The sequence below is a fragment of the Xenopus laevis genome, chromosome 6S (assembly GCF_017654675.1).
Source record: "Xenopus laevis strain J_2021 chromosome 6S, Xenopus_laevis_v10.1, whole genome shotgun sequence".
Taxonomy (NCBI): domain Eukaryota; kingdom Metazoa; phylum Chordata; class Amphibia; order Anura; family Pipidae; genus Xenopus; species Xenopus laevis.
In genome coordinates this window covers 18992696-19013341 of record NC_054382.1, presented here as the reverse complement: position 1 = coordinate 19013341, position 20646 = coordinate 18992696, and the positions used below count along the sequence as shown (strand labels likewise).

Sequence of the window (20646 nt, the reverse complement as noted above, 5' to 3'; positions counted from 1 at the left end):
GAGCGCCCACCCCTGCCTCTCGGATTCCATCTTCTCCTGTTCATGTCAGGGGTATCCATCTCAGATGAATTAGAGGTATATGCAGAGGAATCGAGACGAAAGGCCTGTCCTCCTGTCTGGGACCTCTGTAATCTACCCAGCTGGTGCGTCTCGCCACCCGTCAGCCACCGGTAGACCCGTCTATTTTGGTAGTCAGCATTGACTGTCACCACTTTTTGTTTCTTAAATTTATGTAGTTCAGTAGTATAACGGGATAGCTGTAGCTGTAGTTTATCCAGCCATTTGGTATCCATATCGGTAGATAGAAAGGTCAGATGTGCACTCTCAAAGGCTGCAAGCTCACTGCGTGTAGAAATCAGACTTCTGGACACCTCTTCAATCACCAGTAACATTAAGTCCATAGAACATTTGTTCAAAATTTGGCACCAGCGTTTGCAGAATTCGACACTGCTCCGCCCAATAGTTGGTATGTTCCGTATTCTAAACCCCCTAGGGATATGTTGTTTTTTATAAAAGTCAGATAGGTATATCCCATGGAGTTTCAAGTCCACCTCCCTTTCTCTGAGCCTCAGAAGATCATGATACAGGTCAATCCTGGAAGCCGAGGGGCTAATCTCCTCCGCAGTTTCAGTAAAAAGGATCTCGGCTGCTTCCGCATCGGAGAACTGGTAGCCAGTCAGTGGAATGTCAATCACTTCACCCCCTTCAGCAGACGCCATAACAGAGTATCACTCGGTAATTAGCAAATGTCTCTTATACTTCACAGTGCACGGGTGCCGGTCAAAATCACTGACACTTCCCCAAAATCCCAGCACTCACGATAAACGGTCGTCACGTAGCCTGGGTGCATGCCTCGCAAAAGCCGCATACAATCTTCACCAAAGAAGCCGCACAGCACAGGACTTATTGCAAAATAGTGCGTTTATTAGAAAATCTAACGTTTCGGCTGCAACACCAGCCTTTGTCAAAGATACATGAATACAAACAAATTACCCTTAAATACCCAGGTTCTGGCGCGAAAACCCAACCTCCCTCCCTCAAATGACGTGTTCAAATACAGTACCATATATCAAAATTGGGAATCCACCTCTGATTTACATCTGGTGAAGCCTTAGGTACTCGCCCCAGTTCACAGGCGACACATATATCAAAATTCCTTGTATCCAAAAGATAGCTGTCCCAAAGGCTTACTTTTCAGTAAAAAATTTCTTTATTTAAATTATCATTAAAAATATTTGGTTACATTCAGTCCCCCCAGGCCCACCTTACGCGTTTCGCACCTTCCGGCGCTTAGTCATAGGTGTATCTGATATACACCCCAGTGTCAAACAATATCAATGATCGTCAACAGTTCACAGTGGGTCATAATAAAGTTTACAGTGTATTCACATAGTTGCAAAGATCAGCAATTGGCAACAATCGTATCAAGTCGCAATTTCAGTAACAATCTAACAATCTGCTCCCCAACCGCTACTATTTAGCTGGTCAGCCCTGCCAATGGTAGCGCTTCAACCTATAGGAAAAAATGATCACCTCGGTTAGTCAAGTGTCAAGCGAGGGCTTACCTCCTCCCTGTAGTGATCACCTCTACTAGTGCAGACACCTACACCTCCGTGATTACCATCACCATCAAAATCCTGGGCACCGTGTCGTGTAACAAGCGGCATTCCGAAGCGCACCCCCAGTGATTACCCGGCACCATGTAGGCGGTAATTATCTAAGCGTCGTGTGCGCGCGATCGTGCATGTACTCCCAAAGGCTGTCACCGTGTCTCTCCTGTCAAATCATTCAGTGTAGCGCCTGGCGGCGCACTCGTCGTGCATCACTCGAATCCATCCTTGTGGTAGGTCTATCCTAATAATCAAACATAACCAGCACTTCTTCCTATATCAGGGACACAGGCGATTTTTTGAGAAAAATACGGGGAGCAGTCCCTGTACCGGCGGGGTCCTGGCTTGTCACGATGGATGTATCGTCACTTTATACTGTGATCCCAATTGAGGAGGGTATTCAGACTGTTCATGAGTTTCTATGTGGATTTCCGGATAGTAAACGTCCGCATACGGATTTCCTAGTGGATCTCCTTCGGTTGTGCCTCACTTGTAATTACTTTAAGTTCGAACTGTCATATTTTTTGCAGATCAGTGGTACAAGTATGGGGTCGAATGTGGCTCCGGCCTTTGCGAACCTCTATATGGCGAGGTACGAGGAGAGTAAGATATTGCCTCACTATGGCAAATACATCTATAGACTATATCGATTCATCGATGACTTGTTCCTCGTGTGGACAGGAACCAAGCAACAGTTTGAACTAATGCTACAGGATCTAAACTCGCTAACCTCGACCATTAGGTTCACTGCCTCCATTGATCAATATCAGGTCTCCTTTTTGGATCTCACAGTAAAACTTGTGGAGGGGAGGTTCCAAACGACTACTTATAGAAAACCGACTGACCGCAATACGATCTTATTACACACTTCTTGCCATCCACCACATACATTGAAGAGCATTCCATATGCGCAAATGATCCGGATGGTGAGGAATAACACTGAACGCTCTATGCTTATTGAACAACTTGATGATATGATCGAACGGTTTATACAAAGAGGTTACAACCTACGGGAGCTTCTTGAGTGTAAGGATAGAGTACTGGAGCGGACTCAGGAGGAATTATTAGAGAGTGCTCCTCCTGCGATCGATGAGGAGGTGGATATGAGATTGACTTATGTGACTACCTTCACTCCTGACAACAAACCACTGATGGACGCAATACATACACATTGGTCTGTCCTCGAGAGGGATCGGACATTACCCCCTATCTTTAGATGCAAACCACGTATTTCATACAAGAGAGGACGAAATCTACGGGACCTCCTGGTAAAAACAGATCCAGCACATTGCTATCAGAATACGGGAACAAGCACGTGGCTGTCTACGGTGAAGAATGGATGCTATAGATGTCCTTCATGTATCACCTGCAGTCACTTGATAGTGGGGCCCTCCTTCAATCATCCACATACAGGGAAGAAGATTGAGATCAGACACAGACTTACCTGCACATCGTAATATTTAATCTACTTTATCAAGTGCCCCTGTGGATTGTTTTATGTGGGGAAAACCATCACCAACCTAAGAGATCGGATGGCCAACCATAGAAGTTCAATAAGACAGGCACTGGAGATGGGCAAGGCAGAGACTCCTGTGGCATCCCATTTTCTGAAGTATAAACACACCCTGGCGAGTTTTAGGTGCATGATCATTGATCATGTTCCGGCACCCATCAGAGGCGGGGATCGTGAGAAACTTTTGTTGCAAGCCGAATTAAGATGGATACACAGACTCAACACGATCAGCCCGGGAGGGCTGAATGAGATGGTGTCCTATGCGCCTTTCTACTAAGGAGGGCTTAGTGTAATATGTTGAGATAACTAAGTCATTAATACTCAATTAGCAATGGGGCTTACAATGCTCTCAGTTTCAGTAATTAGCGAACATCGGGTGAATACAGGCTATTGGTCTTTTTGATTCATTTCTACATTAATTGGATAGTATTTTATATAATGTACTAGTTACGCTAGAGAACTACTGTAACACTAATAATGTAGTCATTGTTTTTAATATGAGGGTTGGGGTAATGGCGTAGTTCTATGCAGATTCCTACGAGGGTGGTATAATTATACCCATATTGTTAGAATGGTTGGAGATTCTAGTGTATTTTTTCTATAATTACAATGCTATATTTGATAGACGGGTAAAAACAGCATAATAAGATTTGCATGTGAGCAATTTAATATTTGGGGTTGAATACTCCAGTCTCTCTGTTACTTAGGTACACCTTGCTCTCTCAAGGGGGTTCCTCCGGTGGGTGGCTCAGAGCTCTTACCTTATAATTTGAAGGTTTTAGGGTTTTTTAACTATTTATGATCTTTTGTACATTTATTATCTTAATGTTTGACAGTGATTTATTCTTTTTTCTTTTGTATTTTTTGATTTAGATATGGCCCAGGAAGGGCTCAGACTTACATATCACGAATGGTTATGTTTGATTATTAGGATAGACCTACCACAAGGATGGATTCGAGTGATGCACGACGAGTGCGCCGCCAGGCGCTACACTGAATGATTTGACAGGAGAGACACGGTGACAGCCTTTGGGAGTACATGCACGATCGCGCGCACACGACGCTTAGATAATTACCGCCTACATGGTGCCGGGTAATCACTGGGGGTGCGCTTCGGAATGCCGCTTGTTACACGACACGGTGCCCAGGATTTTGATGGTGATGGTAATCACGGAGGTGTAGGTGTCTGCACTAGTAGAGGTGATCACTACAGGGAGGAGGTAAGCCCTCGCTTGACACTTGACTAACCGAGGTGATCATTTTTTCCTATAGGTTGAAGCGCTACCATTGGCAGGGCTGACCAGCTAAATAGTAGCGGTTGGGGAGCAGATTGTTAGATTGTTACTGAAATTGCGACTTGATACGATTGTTGCCAATTGCTGATCTTTGCAACTATGTGAATACACTGTAAACTTTATTATGACCCACTGTGAACTGTTGACGATCATTGATATTGTTTGACACTGGGGCTGTATTTGAACACGTCATTTGAGGGAGGGAGGTTGGGTTTTCGCGCCAGAACCTGGGTATTTAAGGGTAATTTGTTTGTATTCATGTATCTTTGACAAAGGCTGGTGTTGCAGCCGAAACGTTAGATTTTCTAATAAACGCACTATTTTGCAATAAGTCCTGTGCTGTGCGGCTTCTTTGGTGAAGATTGTATGCGGCTTTTGCGAGGCATGCACCCAGGCTACGTGACGACCGTTTATCGTGAGTGCTGGGATTTTGGGGAAGTATATATATATATATATATATATATATATATATATATATATATATATATGATAATACTTTTTTTCTTATTAGCAAGAAGTGTCAAGGAATGATGTCATAAGCTAAAAAAGCTAAAAACACTTAAACAGTTAGTGACATTTAAAGTGACATTTTTATGATGTATTTTTTATTTCTAAATTACACTTACACTGCTTATAATTCACTCTACAATATAAAATGTAATTCCTGAATTAAAGCAAGAGTAGTTTTTTAAATTGTAATATTGGTTTGTAGGCTCCATCTCAGGTCATTTTGCCTGGTCATGTGCTTTCAGAAAGAGCCAAGTTTGTTTTACTTGCAATTGTATGTGTAAATTGTTTCCATATCTGTGTAGGGCTTGGGATAGATGATGACTGTTTCTTGGATCTACCTACATCCATAGGAATTTACATCATTTTAGAGAAAGGTGAGTTTAACAGTGATGAAACTTTTGATGAAAAAGGGAATATTTGGTATCAACAGAGCCAACTTTAGCATGGACATTTATAAAAGATTACATTAGATCAAGTGTCCCTTACCTTTTTGGATCAAATCTAAAAAGCGTTGGAGAGCAACACAAGCATGAAAAAAGGTCCCTGTTGGTATCAAATAAGGGCTTTGATTGGCTATTTTGGTAGCCCCTATGTGAACTGGGAGCCTATAGGAGACTCTGTTTGGCAGTACACATGTTTTATACAACCAAAACTCAAAAATTCAAAAAAAAGGGCCCAGTGTGGTCCAAAACGTTGTCTACCTTACACTTGGGAAGGCTAAATACATTTTTGCTATTTTGCAATGATTAGTGTGCCGCTAATTCTTCAATGAAAAATTAAAAAATAAGCACCTGCTTTGAGGCCACTGGGAGCAACATCCAAGGGGTTGGTGAGCAACATGTTTTTCCTGTGACACTGGTTGGGGACCACTGGATTAGATATAAACCCTCATTACTGTATAAGAAACTGTTGAAAGCAGGTAGGGCAATTTGCTTGGATAAGAATGGTGGCACCTTTGAATCCCATTCACATTAGGTTCTATAATATAACCACTGTGATCTGCCCAGCTGTTGTTGTCTCCTCAGAGATTGATCATTTAAGTCCAAATTTTGATGTGCAGTTGGCCAATTTTACTGTCTGAGCATATGGGCACCTTGGGGGCGGTTTGAAACAGTATCGGACTGGGAAACCAGGGGCCCACCCAAAAATCTTTGACCAGTGGCCCACCAATTAATCTTAGACCAGGGGCCTAGTCTTAGTACTATTATTCTTCCTCTCCTCACTCAACCTCTATTCTCCTAGTCTCTTTTCTTTACAATACTATAATCTATTTATCCATCTACTGTATTAAGCCTCTTTGTTCTCATAGAAATAGGGAATGACCATGAAATAAGCCAAATGTTTAGCAGCATGAGGGCCACTGACACCTGGGCCCACCGGGAGTTTTCCTGGTATCCCGGTGGGCCAGTCCGACACTGGTTTGAAAACCCATTCCACAATCCTGCCACATTGAAGTCAGTGTGTACAAACCCAAAATTGCATGTGCTAATGCTACGGCAAATGTTGAAGTGAGAAGAAGCCTCTGCTCCTCCTTAGTTCCACTCAGAATCAGGACAATCTTATGTTGCCATCTGTTGATGGCCAAATTGTACGATATCCAGTTTTTTGGCCTGTAGGCTGATCAGTAGGACAACTGCCAAGTCAACCCACATATGACTACTTTCAGACTGAGGCTTACAAGTTTAGCAATGAGTGAGATGTCAGAAGTATTCCAGAGATCAATTGAGTTGAGTAGAAAGTATAATTTAAACCAATTGTACGGCCTCTGGAGGGCCTAGTAGTCTATGGAGCCCAATGTGGTCTTGACTGATAAACATTCATTTTGCAAATGGGTCATCTTCTTAAATATTTTGTGGGATTAAAATATTTTTACTGTGGAGCAAAGGAATGTCTACTTTCCGGACTGCTGTTGAGGAATACGGTGGCATTGCTGATGATTTCTGAAGACACAGTTATGTGGAGCCAGTGCTTTTTGTTTTAATAAGCGGTATACTGTGCTATCTGCACATTATATGCCATATAGGCATGCAGTATATAATGGAAGTGCCCGTATAACTTTAGCTTGCTTTCTGATCATTAATGTCACCATGTGATAGGTAGCCACATCTCTAAATCCTCTAAATTCAGCATTTTAACCACATTTTTTCATTATAAAAATAAACTTTTAAGTTATTACTAAAGCATATCTTGGATGACAGGTTTGGAGAGGCCCCTCAAAAGTATTTAGAGCTTGGAAGAGATGATTAAAGTTGACTATGTACAGAGAAGCGTTTTATTAAAATATAATTGAAGTCTCCTACAAATCCCGGAAGATTAGTCAGAGCTGACAGGTCGGAGGATGGAAAGTGCTGGGCCAGGTTTATCTGCGTTGTAGTTAAAATTGCACCTCAGCAAAAATATGTCCGTTCTTACCCAAACTATGAGTCTTATGGAACTAACCTCCATCACACGAAGTGGCCATGAAACCATAACAATTATGGATAAAGTGCAAGGCTATTTTCATTATGAATCAATAATGGTGCACAACGGGATCTGAATCTGAAGAATGGTTGATGGATTGACTGATTTATTGGCAGCCAGGTTAAATAGTGGATAACAGATAACACCATCATGTTCTACAGAGCTTATCTGCTGTGTAACCTGAGCCTTTTCTCCTTTGAATGGCTGCCCCCATTGCTACACAGCAGCTTATTTATATAAACAACAGTAGTGTTTCTGAAGCAAATACAGTAGTTTTACCAGTGCCGGGCAACACTGCGTTATATTTGTATGACTTTAAAACACTTTTATTTTTTGATGTTACTGTTGCTTTAATTTAACCATCACTTTCATAACTTTATAAAACCAGGATATGTGCCCAGAGTATGTCAGTGCAAGTGCAAGAAAAAGATGTACTACTTTTACATAGTGTGGTCCTATTTCTTACATCGCAGGCAAAATTGGTTCAAAGAAATATGTTGGTCTTCTTTGCAATTGTCTTTCTTTAGACATTGATGCTTGTTATGGTTTGCAAAAATATTGTATCTATCTTCTTAGATTCCACTGGAATCCCCCCAGACCCCCCTACTAACCATTGGGATTCATGATCCTTGAATCTACTATTCCCTGGAAAAGTGCTGACTTTTATTAGGCTGGTGGCAGACAAGGCTTACTGGTGGAGATTAGTCGCCCAGCAACAAATTGCCTCTTCTTCTGGTGACTAATCTCCCTTAAAACTTTGGACAACTTCGGAAAGCCGAAGCGATCCGAGTGCCATCCCGCTGGTGATTTACATTCTAGCCATTGGAAGGCATTTAGGGGAGATTAGTAGCCCGAAAAAGAGGCAATTTGTCACTGGGCATCTCCCCCAGTAGCCTTATGTGCCACCACCCTTAGGGAAAAACAGAACTCTGTGTGAAAATCACCATTTGCACAAATATTTACATAGCACTTCAATGACAAATGGCCATCTATGAGGGAGCAGGAGGCACACATTGCGTTTTTGGCTAAAAAGGATTATTTCTGACAATCTGCTAAAAGAGTGAATGAGAGTTAAGAACGTTGAAGTACAGTGAATTATCTATATATTGGATTAGTTACATACGGGGGAATGTAATAAAAATCGCTAACGGAAAAACTATTCGCAATGCGAAAAGTTATGCCTTTGCGTGAACAAATTTTGCTTTGTGCGAATTTAATATAGCTTTTGTGAGCCCGGAAACTGTTTAGCGACCACTTCCGACAGTGAAAGACCGTTTGCGAATTTTATAGTTTGCGCCAATGCGCAGTCAATGTAATAAAACTTCTTACTGAAAAATTCGTTATGTTTGCTCCAAAAGATTATGACACCTTCAAGCACTTCTTATGAGTGTGCAATTAAAATTCGCAATGTAATAACAGTTTAAGGAACAATATTACATTGCGAGATGTGTATTTTTAGTCTTATTTGTGCAAATTATTTTGCTCTTTGCGACTTTTATTACATTCCCCTTCAAAAAAGATTAGGAGGAGTAATTGATCCAGGGCCAGACAAATGGCTGCTGTTAGATGCTATAGACACTGGGGGTGGTGTTTTGGCCTCTAAGTTCTTGAAATGCCAGGGTCTATTTTGAATGCCAGTCCAGACCTGGTTTAATTGGACCTGAGCTGGTGTATCTGGAAAATTAGATTACACTTCTCCCTCACTAAATAATATATTAGTCTGTTACTCTATGGGTTTTCACTGTGTAATGCAGTTAAAAGTAAGAACTTCACCAAGTTGCACGACAATTTAATTTCTGGTGGCCACCTGGCTTCCTTCCGTCAAAGTAAGTTATGGATAAAAATCAACCAAATAATAACAAAAGGTTGACTAAAAGTCTTCTTCAGTGTGCATAAGTTTTGCTTGACCAGACACAAGATAGCAGCAACTTTCTGAGAATAAAACCTATGACCTGCCACCATATGTTTCTCATCTTGTCTAGCCTTCTGCTTAGCGTCATTGACTACTTCACATGATCATTGTCTTCTGGGTCTCTGTAGTGCTGAAGCCCTCGTCAGCATTCACTCTGGCATGGCTTGTTATGTTACCAGCAGTTGCCACTTTTGAAGGCATAGATCTTCATTGTCAGGTGGTCTCCTGTACCTACAAGTTAGTTTAGCAGCTCTATGAGTTAGTAGCTTTGTTATTATTATCCTTTATATGGTGTTGACATATTACACAGTGTTTACACATACTAGGGATGACTTCTGAAGAATTCAGTTAACCTGCCTACATGTTTTTTGAGTGTGGTAGGAAAGACATCTATGGAGACTCAAGGAAAACATACAAGACTCAAGGAAAACATACAAGGGCTTATTAACTATAGGCAAGGCGAAGAATGTAAACATATGTACCCTGTCCATTGCAAATGGAAATTGCACCATGTGCCTTATGCAAGATTTAGGGCAGGACACACATTCAGATTCAGGGAGATTAGTCACCCAGTGACAAATCTCCTCTGGCGACTTCGGGATGGCAATCGGTGCGCTTCGTTTTCCGAAGTCGCCCAAAGTTGCCTCGTGAGGAAAGTTTGGACGGCTACGAAAAATGAAGCGCTCCGTGTGCCATCCCGCCGGCGTTTTCGCTGTTAGTAGGCGGGGAGGCAGTTCGAGGAGATTAGTCGCCCAGAATAAGAGGCGATTTATCGCCAGAAAACTAAATCTCCCCAGATCTGAGCGTTTGTCTCTGCCCTTAGAGCTTTGTTTTGTTTTTCTTGCCCTGACATTTTTATAGTTGGTGCAAGTTAAAAGTGTGGCAAAAAGGACCTCATAGTAAATGAGACATACAAACTCCTTGTAGATACTTCCCAAGCCAGAACCAAACTCAGAACCCCAGTACTGCAATATCTTATAGGCTTAAAGTGGGAGATAATGAAACTTATATAAACAGAGCAAACACAACTGTGATATACAATGCTATGATTATTTAATAGGGGGAATGATATGATGGTCAGATCTATTTATTCCCTTTCTGACAGCACCCCATCTATCTGTATTATGTCTAAAGGGTTAACGGGATAGACTCAGACCCTGGCTGGCAAGTGTATAGCACACATGGCTCAACACTGGAATAGAAGCGAATGAATTGCCCGACCACAGAGTCTCTGAGGTTTCTTGTGTGGCTGCTGGTTTAATGCTTAAAGCTAAATATAAACTTCTCGTGTCCATGTAAGAAATGAAGTGTTTCAGCACTTAAACATGCAGCAATCAGGCCTTCCCGAGAACTGCTTCTCACACCGTCTCAATCTGATGCACTTTATTTAATATACAGTTTGTGTATCTGAGTCCCTTTTGTTCATTACAATGATCTCTGCACCCTGCAACTAATCTACACTACAAGATATTTCTCTGGCAAACAACTGATCAATACTTGCTTGAACAAGTACATTGAAGGGGTTTTTTTTTCTCTCCCATAGAGTGCTGAGACTTAGCTGTTTTTAAATTATTTGAAATAAAACCTTGTACAGCACAGGGGGAATGTAATGCTGAGGCAGTGACAAATAAAGCCGCACATTCTGACACGAACTGCAGAGAATTCGTTCAGTAAAAGGTTTGTTGACAGCTCACATTCTATATTTTGAACTGCTCTGTGTTCAATACACTGTATGTTACTTTATGGCCCATACTATTTTTAGGGGATCTACAGTGGGGGGGGGGGGTGCCAAACTGAGGCCCCACAGAGTAGGTATAGTAGGGAGAGATGGTGCCTATAGTAACAGTGGATAATAGTCTCTGGGAAGGGAGTGTGACTGTGGGATAGCAGGTATAGTAGGGAGAGATGGTGTCTATAGTAACAGTGGGATAATAGTCTCTGGGAAGGGAGTGTGGCTGTGGGATAGCAGGTATAGTAGGGAGAGATGGTGCCTATAGTAACAGTGGATAATAGTCTCTGGGAAGGGAGTGTGACTGTGGGATAGCAGGTATAGTAGGGAGAGATGGTGCCTATAGTAACAGTGGATAATAGTCTCTGGGAAGGGAGTGTGACTGTGGGATAGCAGGTATAGTAGGGAGAGATGGTGTCTATAGTAACAGTGGGATAATAGTCTCTGGGAAGGGAGTGTGGCTGTGGGATAGCAGGTATAGTAGGGAGAGATGGTGCCTATAGTAACAGTGGATAATAGTCTCTGGGAAGGGAGTGTGACTGTGGGATAGCAGGTATAGTAGGGAGAGATGGTGTCTATAGTAACAGTGGATAATAGTCTCTGGGAAGGGAGTGTGGCTGTGGGATAGCAGGTATAGTAGGGAGAGATGGTGCCTATAGTAACAGTGGATAATAGTCTCTGGGAAGGGAGTGTGACTGTGGGATAACAGGTATAGTAGGGAGAGATGGTGCCTATAGTAACAGTGGGATAATAGTCTCTGGGAAGGGAGTGTGACTGTGGGATAGCAGGTATAGTAGGGAGAGATGGTGCCTATAGTAACAGTGGGATAATAGTCTCTGGGAAGGGAGTGTGACTGTGGGATAGCAGGTATAGTAGGGAGAGATGGTGTCTATAGTAACAGTGGGATAATAGTCTCTGGGAAGGGAGTGTGGCTGTGGGATAGCAGGTATAGTAGGGAGAGATGGTGCCTATAGTAACAGTGGATAATAGTCTCTGGGAAGGGAGTGTGACTGTGGGATAGCAGGTATAGTAGGGAGAGATGGTGTCTATAGTAACAGTGGATAATAGTCTCTGGGAAGGGAGTGTGGCTGTGGGATAGCAGGTATAGTAGGGAGAGATGGTGCCTATAGTAACAGTGGATAATAGTCTCTGGGAAGGGAGTGTGACTGTGGGATAACAGGTATAGTAAGGAGAGATGGTGCCTATGGTAACAGTAGATAATAGTCTCTGGGAAGGGAGTGTGACTGTGGGATAGCAGGTATAGTAGGGAGAGATGGTGTCTATAGTAACAGTGGGTTAATAGTCTCTGGGAAGGGAGTGTGGCTGTGGGATAGCAGGTATAGTAGGGAGAGATGGTGTCTATAGTAACAGTAGATAATAGTCTCTGGGAAGGGAGTGTGGCTGTGGGATAGCAGGTATAGTAGGGAGAGATGGTGCCTATAGTAACAGTAGGATAATAGTCTCTGGGAAGGGAGTGTGACTGTGGGATAGCAGGTATAGTAGGGAGAGATGGTGCCTATAGTAACAGTGGATAATAGTCTCTGGGAAGGGAGTGTGACTGTGAGATAGCAGGTATAGTAGGGAGAGATGGTGCCTATAGTAACAGTGGATAATAGTCTCTGGGAAGGGAGTGTGACTGTGGGATAGCAGGTATAGTAGGGAGAGATGGTGCCTATAGTAAAAGTGGATAATAGTCTCTGGGAAGGGAGTGTGACTGTGGGATAGCAGGTATAGTAGGGAGAGATGGTGCCTATAGTAACAGTGGATAATAGTCTATAGGAAGGGAGTGTGACTGTGGGATAGCAGGTATAGTAGGGAGAGATGGTGCCTATAGTAACAGTGGATAATAGTCTATAGGAAGGGAGTATGACTGTGGGATAACAGGTATAGTAGGGAGAGATGGTGCCTATAGTAACAGTAGATAATAGTCTCTGGGAAGGGAGTGTGACTGTGGGATAGCAGGTATAGTAGGGAGAGATGGTGCCTATAGTAACAGTGGGATAATAGTCTCTTGGGAGGGACTTAGGGACAGCATTTGTGGCTGTGCAGCAGGTACAATAGGGTTACATATATGTAATTTGTACTTTTACCAAGCCGACTGCTAACAGTAAGACTTTTATAGGCCTAGGATTCAATGGGAATGGCTGAGTTGCTGAATATAATTACCAGAGAATTTCCCAGCCAAGTAAGTGTTGAAGTGGCCTGTCCATGCATTACACCATTTTACTGTACTCTTAAGCTTCAGGTTAAGGACTGAGAATGAGGTATGTTTCCTCCACTTTGTCCCACCAGCATCGCCGTCAATGATGTCAGCACTTTATAGCCATGGTGGGACATTTCTAACCTCATGCATCACTCTTTGGATAGTCTCCATATAGAAGGTGCTTAGGCTGAAAATGTGTTTAAACCAAACTGTGGAGATTTGAACACAGTCCCAAAATGATGTTTTTATAAATACCTGCTTGTCTTTGAAACCTGAGCCAACTGTAACTACGGCTGGTCATTAAGAAGGCAGTCTGGGTTTTGTCAGGCAGTTTAATGTGGAAAGCAAAACATGGGCAGCACTTCTGCACCCGAGGAAAATGTGACAGCACAACGATGATTGAATTCTTCCCAATCCACAGAGATAGATTTTAATAAAGGAGAATGGATGGAAACTTTTGGATTTTAAAGTGGAAAAATGCCTGTGTTCCATATATGTTGAGGAGCTCACCCAGTGGCCTAAAATAAGAAGTCTGATATTTTTGGCAGAACCTTAATTCAAAGACAATTTGAATACATGTTGGAATATAGTGTTGATTGCTTTGTCATGTGCACTTGAACTGCCACGACTCATTTACAGGTTGTGCAACTGCCACATCTGAGATGTTTGTCACTCTTGCCATAAATGGTTTTAGATGCCCTATGGGCAGAGACACACGGGAAGATTGGGGGAGAATAATCGCCTCTTCTTCAGGCGACTAAAAAGCCTTCTCGCTGGCTAGAATCTAAATCACCGGCGGGATGGCACTCTGAGCACTTTGTTTTCCGAAGTTGCCTGACGAAGAAATTTTGTGTGACTTTGGAAAATGAAGCGCTCTGAATGCCATCCTGCCGGCGATTTAGATTCTAGCCGGCGGAAAGGCTTTTCGGGAAGATTAGTCACTGGGAGACTAAGGGGCAAATTCACTAAGCGCCGAAGCGCCTAACGCTAGCGTCAATTCGCTAGCGTTGGTCATTTTCGTTACTTCGCAAATTCACTAACGAACTCTGGCATACATTCGCAACAGATGTAACTACGCAAATTCACTAACGCGCGCAGTGTACTGAACGCTACCTTTTACGCTAGACTTCCTTCGCCACCTCAGACAAGGCGAAGCGCAATAGAGTAGATAGGGATTGCTTCAAAAAAAGTTAAATTTTTTTCTAAGTCCCAAAAAACCCTGGCGTTTTTTCTATATTATAGGTAATAGGCTGAAAAAGATCGAAACATTTTTTGGGGCTCCCCTCCTTCCCCCCTACATTTCCTAACTCATGGCACCTTAACTACACAGTGGGCACATGTGTAGGGCAAAATAAAAATGTTATTTGATGTTTTGAAATTTGAATTTGGCGCCGTATGCAAATTAACTATCACTAGCGTAACTTCACTTCGCTTAGCGAATCAACGCTAGCGCAACTTCGCAACCTTATGCTACCCCTGAGCGCAACTTCGGATTTTAGTGAATTTGCGGAGCGCTAGCGAAACTACGCCTGGCGAAGTGCGGTGAAGTTACGCCTGGCGCAACTACGAATCTTAGTGAATTTGCCCCTAAATGTCCCCGAATCTTCACGTGTGTCTCTGCCCTAAAAAGTATAAAATTGGACAATACACTAATTCCGTGTTTTTTTCTGATTTTCATTTTTGGCCCCTGAGGAAGACCACTTTGGTCGAGACGCGTTGGGCTAATATCATTTATTTCGGTATGATTTTTGTAAATTTTTTTTGATGTAATAAATACTTTTTTTATTTTGATCTAGAGTGTGAAATCCTTTGTTTGATTTTTTTGACATCTCATTGCCACATCTGAGATGTTTGTCATAAATGGTTTTAGATGCCCTAGTTTTCTACCACAATGTTTAATAGTTTGTAGCAATATTTTACACGGGGGCAAGAATCCAAGCGGAAGAAAAATGATATAAAAACACTGAAGTTCAGGGTGAGGCTTCAATAGAGCCTTGTCATTGGAGACCAATCTCCTGCCCAGATCTTCATCTTCTGCTGCTTATTGTTCAGAACAATACAGACAATGGAGCTCATTCTGATTGTGACAAAGCCTACATAAAGAAGGCAGATAATGTGAGATTAACCCTCTAATTCATCATCTATGGACATGTTCTGTACATGTGCTCACCCAGGGTGGTCAAGGGAAAGACAGAAAAAGATGGCGGCACTGCGCTCAGCATAACGTACCTTGGGACTGTCCATGTATATTCAAAGAGGAGCACCAGCCTGGGGTAGGAGAAACACAAGGGGGGTCTAAGATCCTGGCACCACCAGTTATTTTAGATTCTGTTTATTTTATTATTTGTATACTTCTCACATTGTAGTTAATACCAGCTAGCTGTACAACTAGTTAAAAATAACTGGCTAGGTAAGTGTGAGCGCTCACTATAGAGATTTAGTGCATAACGCATTACAGACTGTATGGGAGCCACTCTGTGAAAAGAAATACACTTTGGACTAGAATGTTGCTCAGCCGCATTTGCTATTTATGTCCTTTTTGTTCTGTATTTTCTCAGGCCTTTGAAATGAAAGTAAAAGGTACGATCAGATCAGCTCCTTCTCTTTCAGGAGTGGAAATGATAATATTTCCCAGTATAATATACAATACCAGTTTGTGCATAATGATGTTGCTTGGCTCACATTGAAGCTGCTCTATTATAAGAAATCACGTATGCCATAAGGATATTAGAAGTCTCCTCCAACGTCATTAAAGGCACTCAGCCTGTAACCACATCTTTATTTGGTGTTGGAACCCAAAGGTGACTTTTAATAGTGTTATATTTTACAATAGGGCCTGGGCACTAGTTGCTAGAAGTTTGTCTTCTCCTCAAGTCTGTATTGGTTCCTTACAGGTACTGTGTTTCCTCAGACACTCCACAAACATACAGGCTCAGTGTTGGACTGCTGTGTCTCACCAGAGCTTCACGGTTATTGAGGGGGAGAATCTGTCATGTTTCGCTTTGCCAAAAACTAGCAAAATGGCAAAAAAGCTGCCAAATGCATTGAAGTCAATAGGCCTTTTTTGCACAACAATTTTCCAAGCTGCGCAACATTCTAGTGCAACATGTTTTTTACTATCCATTATAGTCTATGGGCGTTTTTTTCTCAGTGAAACAAGGCAAAATATTTTGCTCATCTCTACTCTGGGCCAGGGTCGGAGTGGGGGGCCCGGGGCCCACTGGGACTACTGTCCAGGGCCCCCTCCAACCCCCTGCCCCCCTACTATGACGCGCCGAGCGTGCATGTGCCTGCGTAAAGACGATGCCTGCGTGTGTATTCGCCACTCGACGCTCCTCAGTGAAAGGTATTTTTTGTCAAATACGATCGGGACAGGGGACTGGCCCGACGGGGGTCCATTAAGGGTCGGGCCCACCGGGTTTTTTCCCGGTATCCCACCGGGCCAGTCCGACACTGTTCGGGGCCCAGGGGCATAACTAGAGTGTGCTGGGCCCCCCTGCATAAAAATCTTCAGAGGGGCCTGCACACTCTTATCCCCATCCTCCCACCCACTTCCTGTCCCGCCTCCGCCCAGCCGGTGTCCTACCTCTGCCCTGCCCATGTCCCACCCTGACTCCGCCCACTCCAGCCAACTTGTTTCCCCCTTTCCTCGCAGGTAAGTATGAGCGGCTGGGGAGGATTTTTTTATTAACTATAGAGGAAACAGATCTAACAGAGCCAGTAGTCTGCCACCCCCTATTCCTCTATAGTTACACAACTGACGCGGCCCCCAACCCCAGTTGTGAGCTTGGCCTACACTAAATGCGACCCCCAGTGTCGGACTGCCCACCGGGATACCAGGAAAACTCCCAGTGGGCCCAGGTGTCAGTGGGCATCTTGCTTCTACTCATTAGGCCTATTTCATGGCCATTCCCTAACAATTATTTAAGACTAGAGTATAATATGTAGAGATAAAGGAGAATTAAGAGGTTGAGTGAGGAGAAGAGGAATAATAGTTTGGAAAGTGGCCCACGGTCTAAGGTTTTCTGGTGGGCCCCAGTCCGACACTGGCCACCCCCCATCTACACACTGTGTACACATTCTCCTTGCACCCTTGATCGGGAGAGGGGTGCCCACAGTTCTCAGCAGGGGGAGCTAGTTTGGTTTGATCCGGGGCCCACTGGGTTTTTTACCAGTTTCCCTCTGGCCCAATCTGACCTTGTACAGGCAGGTTTATTGGCATGGACTTTAAGCTCCACTGGGGCAGGGACTGGTGAAAATTCTGTATAATTTTTGTAAAGTGCTGCAGAATATGTTGGCAGGGCTGGAACTAGGGGAAGGCAGAAGAGGCAGCTGCCAAGGGCTTAACAATTGGGGGGTGCTGGGCAGCTGCCTCTTCTGCCAACCCCTAGACCAGACTCACCTGCTCACCAGACACAACTTGCGCTCGAGAACACACATGCGTGTAAGTGCATGACATCACCGTGCGTCAACATAAACGCGTGACGTCACCGCGCATGCAACAGGGGAAGTCGGGGCAAGCTGGTCGGCTGAGTCGCCTAGGGTGCCCGGATGGCCTGACCCGCCGCTGTATGTTGGCACTATAATATAACACTGATACAGCTGTAGATTACTGCAGCTGCTGAGCATGTTTATTTACACTTTAATCTCTCTACAGAAGTAGAGGCTGAACGTGTGGCAGTGAATCTGTCGAACATGGATCAACTGATCCATGCTGTTTACTCTCCCTTAGAACTGTGGACTTTTTCAGTCGCTTGGCAGTCGTTTCCGCTTGGCTGGTGTTCTAGCAGCGCCAAAAATGGTCCAGAGAAAAACAAACATTTGCAGTCACTGTGTCCCCAGTCAATGCAGAGTTGTTATCAGAGTTACAGGACAGGGACTGGTGTGTTCTGACTTTAACTGGAACGTTAAATATACACGACGATGGAGGAACCACTCCAGCGCACAATGTACTAAAGAGAAACAAGTCAGAACTGGGGAAAATATGTGGTGGGAAGGAATGAACTGGTGTGACCAGTTGAAATTTATATTTTTGGATACTTTATTTTTTTTTTACTAAAGACTTTTTTCCATGGGGGTTCCTTTATTTTTACACATACTGTAGATATTATTTTACATTTATGTATAAGAATTGGAATCGCCACCCATCACAATGGCTTCTGACTTATTTATGGAATTATATATTTGAACTGGGACATTTTTGTCTGATAGTCAATAATAAAATGTGATCCACACCCTCCTGCTAAAAGGACTCATAGTCCAGAACAGAGAGGTGTTTATAATAGCCAGTGTCTAAAACTAGGATAACGCCGTGGCTCTGTGATTAGAGTTACTGGGTTACAGAGCCAGGGTCCTAAGTTTTGTTCCAGGGAACAGCAGGGAACTTGTATGTTCTCCCCATGTCTACTGCATGTGGGTCTTCTCCAGGTATTCTGGTTTCCTCCCATACTCCAGAAATGTACAGGCAGGTTAGTTGGCTTCAGATAGAACTGACCCCAGTGTGTGGGATTAGATTGTAAACTCCACCGGGAGAGTGAATGATGAATAATCTCTATAAAGCAGAATGAGTTGACACTATATAAATAAAGTATGATAAAAAGTTGACTACAAATAGCAGTTACTAATCTCCCAGTGTCATAAACTGAGTCTGAATCCTGAAGCGAAGTCCCTCGTAGACTTCAGGTACCAACAATGGAATATATAACTATATCTAGCCCGTATTCATGCTCTTTTTTTTTTTTTAGGCTAAATCTGTTTGATTTATGTTTTGTCTGGGAACAATTTCAGCTTTTAAGCACAATGCAGAGCTTTTCATTAAACGAGATCCTTTCTTGTCAAAGAACGGCGTATCGCAATAGATAGCAGGTACATTTTGTCTCTGTGCGTCTTTTGATTTGGAAACCAATGACCCAGGACAACTGAGCACAATCTGCGCCCGAGGAACTCTTCTAAAGAAACACCATAATAACACATTTCTCTGGATTATGCTTTTATTTTGGCTAAATAAGAAGAATCATATAAAATGGTCCAAAATAGATTCTAGATCAAAAGACAGAGTTCTTATTTCCTGGAGTGTGTACGTATGTGTGTGTGTGTGTATGTCTGGGTGTTTTAATGTGTATATATAAATAGAGAGAGAGAGTCTGCAAGACAAAAGTAATATCAGCATGAAGGACACAGAGCACTGGTGGGCAAAAATGTAATGGTGTAACTCAACGTTTCGGTCCTGGTCCTCGTTGTAGGAGCAAAATGTCGACTTAGGGCAGATAGATAGATAGATGGGTCTTAATTTATTTACAATTTATTTACAAAAACAGTATTAGGGCAAAGACAGACGAGAATATTCGGGGAGATTAGTCGCCCCCGGTGACAAATTGCCTCTTCGTTTTCCGAAGTCACCCAAAGTTTCCTTGTGAGGCAACTTCAGACGACTTCTGAAAACAAATTGCTCCAAGTGCTATCCCGCAGGTGATTTAGATTCTAGCCGGCGGAGAGGCAATTCGGGGAGATTGGTCGCCCGAAGAAGAGGCGATTTGTCGGCAGGCGACTAAATTTCCCTGAAACTTCTTGTCTGTCTTTGCCCTAATACTGTTTTTGTAAATAAATTGTAAATAAATTAAGCCCTATGAGTGCTCTGAATCCTTTCTGCCTATATATTATCTATCTATCTATCTATCTATCTATCTATCTATCTATCTATCTATCATCTATCATGTCTCCTGTTCACTCATTTAAAAATCCTTTGTATATATCATTAGAATACCCAGAACCCATGCACATCCTGTGAACTATATTCTTCTAAATGGTGCTCACTGCATAGTGATGTTTGTAAGAAAAAATAATGTGTGTGTGTGTGTGTGTGTGTGTGTGTGTATATATACATACATACATACATACATACATACATACATACATACATACATACATACATATATATATATATAATTTTTTTTTTCTTTTTAAACATTGGAAACGAGATTTGTTTGTAAAGAGGATGAAAAGAAGTCGGTATGGCAGCATAGTGACTCAACCAATAATGATTGAATACATGAAAATATCTTGATATATAAGTATATTTATAACAAGAATTCATCATTAATAAAACTTAGTAAATAAAGTTGGTATTTTGTTTCCACAGCAGTTGCATGGATCCTGCTTTCAGCTAAATGTATTTCTCAGAGAGGATGGTTTACCTTTTTTTTTTATCCATTTCAGTTACTATATCCTTTTTAGGCAGTGTGTTCCCCATGGCCGTTCCCAGTAAAGGATATACGTCAGATTACAAACTGATGCAATTTTATACAGTAAATAAAATGCATGGGCTGATATTACTGAATGACTCCTACATGATGCCAGTGTTATTCCTACTGGCACTAAATTATATTTACGTTTGAGTCAATACGCTGTGATTTTT

The 20646-nt window shown here is 42.6% G+C and overlaps 1 protein-coding gene across 15 annotated transcripts in view; it reads left to right on the top strand.

Moving 5' to 3' along the window:
• The window catches only part of kiaa1217.S (KIAA1217 S homeolog), a 261072-nt gene that overhangs the window by 200397 nt on the left and 40029 nt on the right, over window positions 1-20646 (top strand). The window lies entirely within an intron of this gene.